This window comes from Neophocaena asiaeorientalis, unplaced genomic scaffold (genome assembly GCF_003031525.2).
Source record: "Neophocaena asiaeorientalis asiaeorientalis breed wild unplaced genomic scaffold, Neophocaena_asiaeorientalis_V1.1 scaffold476, whole genome shotgun sequence".
Classification (NCBI taxonomy): domain Eukaryota; kingdom Metazoa; phylum Chordata; class Mammalia; order Artiodactyla; family Phocoenidae; genus Neophocaena; species Neophocaena asiaeorientalis.
The window spans coordinates 9442267-9452915 of NW_020172178.1; positions in this window are offsets into that span (position 1 = coordinate 9442267).

The window sequence follows — 10649 nt, forward strand, 5'->3', positions numbered from 1 at the left end:
CAGGCAGCAGGGGCCCCAGGATAGGGACTGTGCAGGTGCCCTTCTCCGCTGAAAGTGACAGGCCACGCCTAACAGTGAGCAGCTCCAGCCATTCTGTCCCAAAGGTCCACATTAACACCGCAGGGCTCAGAGGAGGGGCCCGGACCCACCCTGCCCTGTAGAAGAGGGGGAACTAGGAACTAGGAGGAGAGGTAAAGCGCTCCCATGGCCTGTGTTCCAGAACCCTGCCTGCTGGAAGCTTCCCAGCACCTCCTGCTGCCTCGTGACCTCCCCAGAGTTTGAGGGGACTGGTCAGGAAACTCTGACGTGGTTTCATGGCTGCATGAGTCTGCCTTCCGTCAGCTCCCTGAGGGCGCTTTTACACACATTTTTATCCTCGCCACTTCCCGCCCCTGGTAAGTGAGTGCTGCTACCACATCCCCATTTGATGGATGAGTAAACTGAGGCCAGAGAGGATCGATAACCTGCCACTCAAGTTCACACCCGCAGGAGAGGGCCTGGAGCCCACTAGCTCCCACACCCGCAGGCAGCAGCCCCTGTGCCTGCAGTTCCAACAGCAAAGCACCTCTGCCCAGGGCCCAGCTGAACGGGGTGCCAGGCAGTGCTCCGTGGGAGGTGGGGCTGGAGGGTGGCAGTCATGCCTGGGCCTGCAGGTACTGGCTCTTGGCCTGTTAGGCCAAAAAGGAATCCATCGGGTTACATGTTGGACCCAGATTTCTCATCTCAGAGGGACTTTCATCTCTCTCACCAGCCAGTTGGGACCCCTGGCCCCCCAGGCCCTGCACCCTCCTGCCCCAGGGCCACCGACTGAGCTGGGTCCTAGCCGGGCACAGTGTGCTGCTCTGGGGTCTGGCCTTGTGCGCAAACAACAGTAGTGGGTGGTCTGGGAGGTGGTGATGCTCCCCAGGCCTCCTTGGTGCCCCCTTCAGAGCTCAGCACAGAAGTGACCTGCTGCTGACCTGGGGTGGGGGGCGGGCACTTGTTGAAGGAGGCCTGGCTCCTGATGCCCTGGGCGCTCCATTCTAGCTCCTCTGGGGGCTGGTCCCACCCCGCTCCGGCATCCCCTTTGTCACTCCCTCACCTGCCCCTTCCCAGCGCCTTTGCTGCTGCTGTCACTGGGCCCCAGGGTGCCCTGGCTTCCATCTTCTCTGGTTAGAATCCTCCTCTGGTCCACTCCCTTCTCACCTTGTCTCCGCCAGGCATCGGGCTGAGCACTTAGTAGGCTTTACCTCTTGAAATCCTAACAGCCACCAGACACAGCCTTGGGGGGGCGGGATGCAGGGAGGCGGGTGACCCTTTTTCCCACTTCCTGTTCCAAAACTCAGGGCAGGCCAGAGGGAAGGGTGTGGACTGGGCCATAGGCTCCTGGGTCCCGGGGTGGTGGACCTGGGCTTCACTCCAAAGGCTCTCCAGACTGGCTGCCCAGGGCTACAGGGAGGGCTCCTCAGCACCCTGCCGACTCTGGCCCCCAGGGCTGCACGCCTACCCCATCTAGGCTCACAGCCACCCTACATGGCCACTCACTGACGGTGAGTGACGTGCGCCACTCGTCTGTCTCCTCATTTCTGAATGACAGATATCTTAGAGTTACTTTAAGGCCTGTGTGTGCGCTGCTGGATGACTCAGGCCTCTGTAACTCAATAGGCTTGACACCTATTGGTGGTTACTGGTAGCTGCTACTAATGACAGCTTATCTGTTCATCGACAGGCCTGTGGGCAGGAGCGGGTGCTGGGCGCTGGGCTGAGGAGGGAGGGGCGGGGCTCTCCCCCCTTCCAGCCTTCAGGAGGACCTTGACATCCCCACCCTGAACTCCTCCCCCCCCCTTCTCCATTTCATGTGTCATGAGTGTCACCTTCCTAGTACCTGCCTGTCCCTCCAGTGTGTCTGCACCCCTCCGTGGCCCCATCACTCTGCAGGGGCCTGGCACCCAGAAGTGCATGGGGTGGGAGTGAGGGTGAGTGAGACATCTCAGCCCCCTCTCATTTTGCAGGTGGGAAAGCCAAGGCCCAAGGAGGTCAGGGGGAGGCCCAAGGACACAGTGAAGTGGGTCAGTGTCGGGAGGCTGTGAGCCAAGCGAGGGACCTTAAACTAAGTCTTTGGTTTGATCTCAGGTAGAGATCTGGGTTCCGGAAGGCTCCAGGAGCTGCAGTTACAGGTCAGTTTCAGGCCAACGAGCATCCTGGGGACACTGCTGTGTCGTTCTGCACCTGCCCTGACAGGAGCTCAGGTGTCTGTCTGGGTGTCCACGGCAGCCTGGGCAGCTGGGATGGGAGTGGAGCAAGCCACACCTACGAAGGGCTTCTGGGAAGCTGAGTAACACTGCCTCTGCTGGGTCTCCAGGGAATACGACGGGGGCCCCAAAGACCCCTGGAGGTGTGAGCTGTCCCCAGGCATCCCAGGGAGAATGCCAGAGGCCTTGACTTTCCCCAGCCCCCAGCCCCACTGCTGCAGCCTGTCAGGCCCCACCCGGCTCAGGCCCCTACTTCACCTCTTCACGCACAGCAGTACCACTCGCTGGGCATCCTGTCCCCAACCACGTTCTTCCCGAGTGTCCACAGCAGCCTGATGAAACCCGGATCTGACCAGGCCACCCTCACTCCCGCTTGCCCGTAAGATGAAGTCCGACTTCCTGTACCTGGCATTCAAGGGCCTCCATCTCTGCCTCTCGTGTCTGGACTGCCCTTAAGAGGGGAGGAATGGGGTGTTCCCCAGGCAGGAGGTGGTGGTGGCTGTGAGCCTTGTCCATATGTGGCCAGGCCACCCAGACTGCACTGAGCTGCTGGGCCGAACATGGCTCTCCTAACCCTGGGTGTGCAAGCGTGAGGGCATCTGAGTGTGGCTGGGTGTGAGATGGTGTGTCCAGCGATAATGTTGGGGCGCTGTAGGTTATTCCCAAGAGGTTTTTGTTTTTTGCTGTTTTTTTTTGGCTGCGTTGGGTCTTCGTTGCTGCATGTGGGCTTTCTCTAGTTGTGGCGAGCGGGGGCTGCTCTTCGTTGCGGTGCTCAGACTTCTCATTGTCGTGGCTTCTCTTGTTGCGGAGCACGGGCTCTAGGAGCTTGGGCTTCAGTAGTTGTGGCACGTGGGCTCAGTAGTTGTGGCATGTGGGCTCAGTAGTTGTGGCTCGCGGGCTCTAGAACTCAGGCTCAGTAGTTGTGGTGCACGGGCTTAGTTGCTCCGCAGCATGTGGGGTCTTCCCAGACCAGGCCTCGAACCCGTGTCCCTTGCATTGGTAGGCAGATTCTTAACCACTGTGCCACCAGGGAAGCCCCTCCCAAGAGGTTTTGCTGCTGGGGCCACATCCTGGGACCAGCTTTCCCGCCAACTGTCTCTTAGCAACCAGAGCTCCTGAGGCTCCACCGTTCAACCCCTTCCAGGCCTGGGCCTCAGACGACCTCAGCGGAAACAGTGTGGCTTTGGTCAGAATGGCAGATGGGGCACAGAACTGGGCCTCTGACCCCTGCAGGTGGAGTCTCAGGTCAGGCTTAACTTCGTGCCCCAAGATAGCTGGAGCCACGTGACTGGCTCTTCTTCCCCTGCCTCCACCCCTAGCTCTAACCCAGCCCCAGGGGCCGAGCCAGCTTTGAGGCTGGAGGGGGCTGACCAGGTAAGTCCCTGCTCTGGAGCTCAGAGGCAGAACCCTCCTACAGCCATCCCAACCTGGAGGGGTCTTCTGTCCATCAGGCCTTGCTCTGGGTCCCATGCCCTGGTTACCCTCTGCCCTGTGATCTTCACTCTGTGTTGTCTTGCTGCCAGCTGGACCAGGTACACCTTCCCATACCTGTCGCTGACTCTGATCACCTGCTAGCTGGGTCCCAGGACCATCCTCCCTGGGCATGGCTTCTGGACAAGTAGCACCCCTGGTTACTGGAGCAATAATCCCCAGGTGTGTGCAGGTCTGCCATGGTAGCCTCTATGATGGCTGTGGTTGGTGTTCTTGTCCCATGTCTGGGGACAGTGCTTCCTGTTCCAAAGAGGGGGTCCAGATGAAGGGCTCCAAGCAGCCCACCTGCCCAGGTTGTGTCCTCCTGCCCTGGGACTGGCAGGAGGGGAGGTCCATGACCCTCTTCATCCCTGGACCTTCTGTTGTCCTGGTCGTCACACCCTGACATCCCCACACCACAGTGTAAGGAACCCGTGTGAGGATGGGCGCGCAAAGAATGGGGGTGGAATGCCACGGAGGGCACGGGAGGAGGGTGGCCAGCGAGGCGGGTGCGCCCTGGGGTCTGCAGAGGTCCTAGGATGTTCCGACACGGACTGGGGGCGTGGCCTCGATAGTGGGCGTGGCTTCAATGGGAGGGGCGGGGCCTGCTTTCCGAGACCTGTGGGCCCCTCCCGCCTGCCACGCTTCCTTCTGGTTGGGGGCTTACGTCTTGCTTGGTGGTCCTGCTGCTCTTTCCCCCTGGTGCTGGGCCCTCCCCTCCGATCCTATGTCCTAGACGTGGTGACAATGACAACGTGGACGATAAGAAGAGCTTTGGGGACCTCCCTGGTGGCACAGTGGTTAAGAACCTGCCTGCCATGCAGGGGATACGGGTTCGAGCCTGGTCCCGGAAGATCCCACATGCCGCGGAGCAACTAAGCGCATGCACCACAACTACTGAGCCTGCGCTCTAGAGGCCGCGAGCCACAACTACTGAAGCCCACGTGCCACAACTACTAAAGCCTGCATGCCACAACTACTGAAGCACACGTGCCTAGAGCTGGTGCTCTGCAACAAGAGAAGCCACTGCAATGAGAAACCCGCGCACCGCAACGAAGAGTAGCCCCTGCTCGCCGCAACTAGAGAAAGTCCGCGCGCAGCAACGAAGACCCAACACAGCCAAAAAATAAATAAATACATTTATTAAAAAAAAAAAAAAAGAAGAAGAGCTTTGGCTTTCACCTTTCCCAGGTCCCCGCCCTGGCGGGGAGGCGGGGTCCTCTGGAGACATCCCGCCCGGCCAGAGCCTCTACCCAGACCCTCCCACTCCCTGCTGACCACCCTGGCTCAGCTCTCTAAACCTGCCCATCCTCCAGGCCCTCCTCAAAAGTACCCCCTCCCAGAAGTGGACCCAGTTTAACTTCTCACCTCTGAGAATCATACTCTGTCACCCCCTCCCAGACACAGCCCACAACCTCCCAGCAACGGTGTCATCAATGTCCCTAAGGCCAGGCTTCCAGAGGCCAAGCAGATGTGCCGTGGCTAGGTGGCTTCCACAATGGCCACCAGCAACATGGCCCAACTCGGCTACAAGGATCTTTTGCTACAAGACCTAGGATGGAGTCTTCCTACGGCTTGTGACTTGCAGTCCTGAGGGGCCAGGAAGCTGACGAGGGTCCTTTCTCCCAGAGCAGGATGGGGTCTCCAAGAGGAAGAGCCAAGTCTCACTCACCCCCAGCCCCCTACAGCTGGGAAGTCCTGATGTTTTTCAAGGGTAAATGGAGGTTTCTGGAACCATAGCTGGGTGAGAAGGATGTCTCCACCAGGCAGAATCTGCTGGCACACTTTCCTCACAAGTGGCTTGGGGTCTGCCCACGCTGGGTAGGTGGGTGCATGGATGGGTGGGTGGATGGGTGGGTAGGTGGATGGGTGGGTGGATGGGTGGGTGGATGGATATGTAAGGCCAGCAGACCCCCTACCTCCCTGCACACCCTGAGTGCCCCAAGGCTCCAGGCCAGGAAAGGATCACAGAGCCTGTTCGTAAAACAGCTGAGGAGGTGGGTGAAGTTCAGCCTGCAGAAGACAAGCCTCAGGGGAGCAGAAGAGGTGCCTTTGAGGGTTTGGAGGGCTCTCCACTGGGAGAAGGCAAGGACACCCCCTCCTAACCTCATGGCTCTAGGGATGAACCCAGGAGTAGTGCGGGAAGTGGGAGGGAGGCAGATGGTGTCTTGAGGCAAAGCCAACTGCTGGAGCCTGCCTCCTCTCCTGCTGTGTTCCTGACAAATGGTAAACGGAACCGGTTTTCTTGCTAACTTACATTTTCAGTTCCAAATGGTCTGTGACTCCAAACACATTCCAATTAACAAAGTGTCTTTTTGTTGCAAGCAACACACTGACAGTCACAAATGAAATACACAGAGGTGCGTATGATGCAAAGCCACACGGTACCCAGCCACCCTCCTCAAGTCTGCTCCTTGATCCCATGGGGCTTAGTGAGGCTCACAGCGGCCCCTGCAGCTGTACACACCACATCTACCTCTCATTTCTGACTTGCAAATTTCAGACACTATGGACTCCTCAGTATGAGAGGTGGAAATTCAAGAACGTTACAGTTGACCCTTGAACAATGCGAGGGTTAGGGGTGCAGTCAAAAGTCTCAGTATAACTTTACAGGTGGCCTTCTGATCTGAGGTTCCACATCCGAGGATTCAACCAACCTCGGATTGGGTAGTGCTATGGTATGTATTGAGTGAGAAAAAAAAAAAAAAAAACCCGCGTATAAGTGGACTCATGCAGTTCAAACCCATGTCGTTCAAGGGGCCGCTGTACATGACCCTCCTATTTTTCATATTTACATAGCTACTTTTATTCTTCTATTGCTTTTTTGGTAACTTTAAATAACATTCTTTCTACCGTATAGCCTAGCAATTCCGCTGCTAGGTATATACCTAAGAGAAATGATAATGTGTCCACGGGACTTCCCTGGCAGTCCAGCGGTTAGGACTCCTCGCTTCCACTGCAGGGGGCACGGGTTCGATCCCTGGTCGGGGAACTAAAATTCCGCATGCCGCGTAGCACAGCCAAAAAAAAAAAGAAAACATGTTCATACAAAAACCTGAACATAAATGTTCATAGCAGCATGACTCACGACAGTCAAAAAGGGGAAAACAACTCAAACATCCAGCAGCTGACGAATGGTTAAATAACACGCAGTCCGTTCCCACAATGGAATATTATTCAATTATAAAAAGGAATGGGGACTTCCCTGGTGGCGCAGTGGTTAAGAATCTGCCTGCCAATGCAGGGGACACGGGTTCGAGCCCTGGTCTGGGAAGATCTCACATGCCGTGGAGCAACTAAGCCCGTGTGCCACAACTACTGAGCCTGCGATCTAGAGCCCACAAGCCACAACTACTGAAGCCTGTCTGCCTAGAGCCCGTGCTCCACAACAAGAGAAGCCACTGCAATGAGAAGCCCGCACACCACAACGAAGAGCAGCCCCCGCTCGCCACAACTAGAGAAAGCCCGCGCGCAGCAACAAAGACCCAACACAGCCAAAAATAAATATATAAAATTAAAAAAAAAAAAAAAGGAATGAAGTACTGAGACAGGCTTTACCACTGAACGCACTACGCTAAGTGAAAGAAGCCACACACACACACAAAACACATATTGTATGATTCAGTTTATGTGGAATGTCCAGAATAGGCAAATGCATAGAGAGAGAAAGTAGAGTTGTGGATGCCTAGGCTGGTGGGGAGGGAGAAACAGACTGCTAGTGAGTATAGGGTTTCTTTGTGGGGTGATGACAACGATGCAGGCAGACAGCAGTGATGATTGCACAACCTTGCCAATGTACAAAACCCCGCAGAATCACACACTTTAAAAGGGCGCGTTTGATGCTAGGTGACACATATCAATAAAGCTGTTATATGTAAAAATATGTACTCACTGGGTAAAGAAGATGTAGTATACATATACAGTGGAATATTTCTCAGCCATTAAAAAGAATGAAATAATGCCATTTGCAGCAACAGGGATGGACCTAGAGATTATCCGGCTAAGTGAAGTAAGTCAGACAGAGAAAGACAAATACCCTGTGATACCACTTATATGTGGAATCTAAAATATAACACAAATGAACTTATCTATGAAACAGAAACAGACTCACAGACATAGAGAACAGACCCGTGGTTGCCAAGGGAGAGGGACGGACTGGGAGTTTGGGATTAGCAGACGCAAACTATTATATACAGAATGGATAAACAACAAGGTCCTACTGTACGGCACAGGGAACTGTATGCAATATGGTGTGATAAACCATAATGGAAAAGAATATGAAATAGAATGTATATAGATGTATAACTGAATCACTTTGAGCAGAAACTAACGCGACATTGTAAATCAACGATACTTCAATAAAATAAGTAAAAAAATATATAACTATTCGTTCACATTCACTTCTGACCCAGCCTTGGGGAGGCAAGTTCACTGGTCCCACCCCCCCGGCATTCCCCCATCCCTCCTCAGTCAGCCCCAGACAGTGAACCTGAACACTGTCCAACATCAATCTGCAAACACACACTGACAGATGGGAGGCTGAGGTTGGGAGAGGACCTTGCAAAGGACCAGAAGCCTGTCGTGTTCATAATTGTGATTTAAAAAGTAAGTGCTGTGTACTGAACGCTCACCCTGTGCCAAGGTGACGGTGCTGTGTGCTTCACAGGCAGCATCTCATCAAGCCTCGGGATGACCTGAGGTCAGGCACCGTGTCCCCATTTTACAGAGGAGGAAACTGAGGCTTAGAGACGTCACATGACCGCTAGAATGTGGCAGAGCTGGGAGGAGAGCCCAGAGTGTAAATCCAAAACTCTTGGCCACCTGGGAGAACAGCCCACATTTGCTTTCTGTCTCCAGGTATGGGTTTTCTTACGCTGGTGCTCACATAGACCCGTTCATTTTATGTGTTTTAAGCCCTTTGTGCGATGCAAGACCTATCTCGAGAACGTCCTTCGGTGCAGAGGAAGGCAGTAGAGGCAAGGGCTCCCACCCCCCACGCCCCCTTGCCGCCCACCTGGTACCAGGATGCTCCGGCCTCCATGGGCTACATCCTGACCTCAGGTGGGTGCAACCTGGAACGTGACCGTGACCTGCTTCCTGACAGACAATGGGAAGCCTGTTTGCCTTCCCAGGTGCCGGATTAGACAATGTTTAGCTTTCCCTCGGAGGAGAAGTGTTGCCCCTCCCCTGCGTGGCAGGGCCAGCCGCTGGGCCGCCGCCAGGAGCCTCTCCCTGTTGCTCAGCGCCTCAATGCCCATTCTAGAGGTTTAATCATTAACGGGCACATTTGGCCTTTGATTTCAGGTTGGAATTTGGGAGCTGTGCCCAGGAACAATGACCTCTGACACACTATTTTGTGTAAAATCGCTCTTAGCTGCCATTAGCTGATAAAGCTGGAATAAAGAGGGGTCCGTTAACCGCACTGGCCTCTCGGCCTCCGTGGAAGGCAACCGTGGGACCTGCCTTTTGGCGGCCGTGAAGTAGGTTCTAGAATATTTGCTGGCCCTGCGGCTGCGTGGTGGCCTCACCCCACGTGCAGTTCTGAGGCTGGCAGAGTGGCCGGAGCAGCACTGCTCAGGGCAGACCCCCCAGAAGCCAGGGCCCTGTTGGCTCTAGGCTCCCCGAGCGAGAAGCCGCTGGGATCAACAGCCCCGCACCCTTCCAGCCCGGGGTGGGGCCCAGGCAGCAACGCCCACCTCTCGTCACCCCTGGGAGGAGCAGCCCCTGCCTGGTGTGGGAGTGAACTCCCCATCCCGGGCGGACTCCAACCTGGGGCGCCCACTCAGGGTTCCCCCTGACCTGAGCCGGCTTTCAGGAGTCACCACCAGGTACCGAAGCCACGCGTCCTCCCCCGTCCTCCTTCCCCTGCACCCTGCCTCCCTGACTGCCACTGAGACCCGCCTCCCCCGCCCTCTCCTGGGAACGGCCCTGGGAGGCACGGGGCCTCCCATCGTGAGCTGTGGCCCCCGCTGCGTTTCTGCTGCTCGGGGCATTGCCCTTGCCCGAGCAGCTGGCTGGAGGGGGAGGCCGGTTGAGAGAGGCCTTCTTGGCAGGAGAGTGGTGGCTGACCTGGTCTCCTTCAAGGGACCCTCTGCCTTCCTGCCCTCCTGCATTTCTGCCGCTTGAGCCCTGCCCCACTCCTCCCCAGAAGCCTGAGGCTGAAACCTCAGAATCTCCCACCTTCCCCTGCGCTGCAATTCCCCTCGAGCTGGCCCGTCCCCTGTCCCCTGCTGCAGTGCCAGTATCGGGGGGCCAGTCAGCACGGGTTTGCTCAGGGGTGACCACACGGTCAGCACCCGGATGGGCACGACCTCGGACACTCCCAGCTTGTCAACTGGAAGGGCCACAGGGGCCAGGTACACTGAGGGGCAGGCCAGAGCCTGCACACTTCCATGCCACAGCCACTGCCTGTTTTGTTTTTTTAAAATATTTATCTGTTTATTTTTGGCTGCGTCGGGTCTTAATTTCAGAACGTGGGATCTTTTGTTGCAGCGTGTGGGCTTCTCTCTAGTTGTGGCGCACGGGCTTCAGAGCATGCGGGCTCAGTAGTTGCAGTGTGTGGGCTCTCTAGTTGAGGCACACGGGCTCACTGGTTGTGGCGCAGAGGCTCAGTTGCCCCGGGGCGTGTAGGATCTTAGTTTCCTGACCAGGGATGGAACCCGCATTCCTTGCACTGGAAGGCGGTCTTAACCACTGGACTGCCAGGGCAGTCCCCACTACTGCCTGTTTTGCCCAAGTAGCCACGGGCCTCCCTGTGGGACTCTGCTCTGTGACCCTGGTCGCTGGGAGTCATCTCCCCACCACCCTGTGGGGCTTCGGGACCTTCCTGCCAGCCAGCCCCGGCTCCAGATGGCCAGACACTCCCAGAGCCTCCGGCTGGCCGGGTGCGGGGCTCCCGTGGCACCGGAAGAGCTGCCTGGAAAGGCAGGATGGGCACACCCTGTTAGG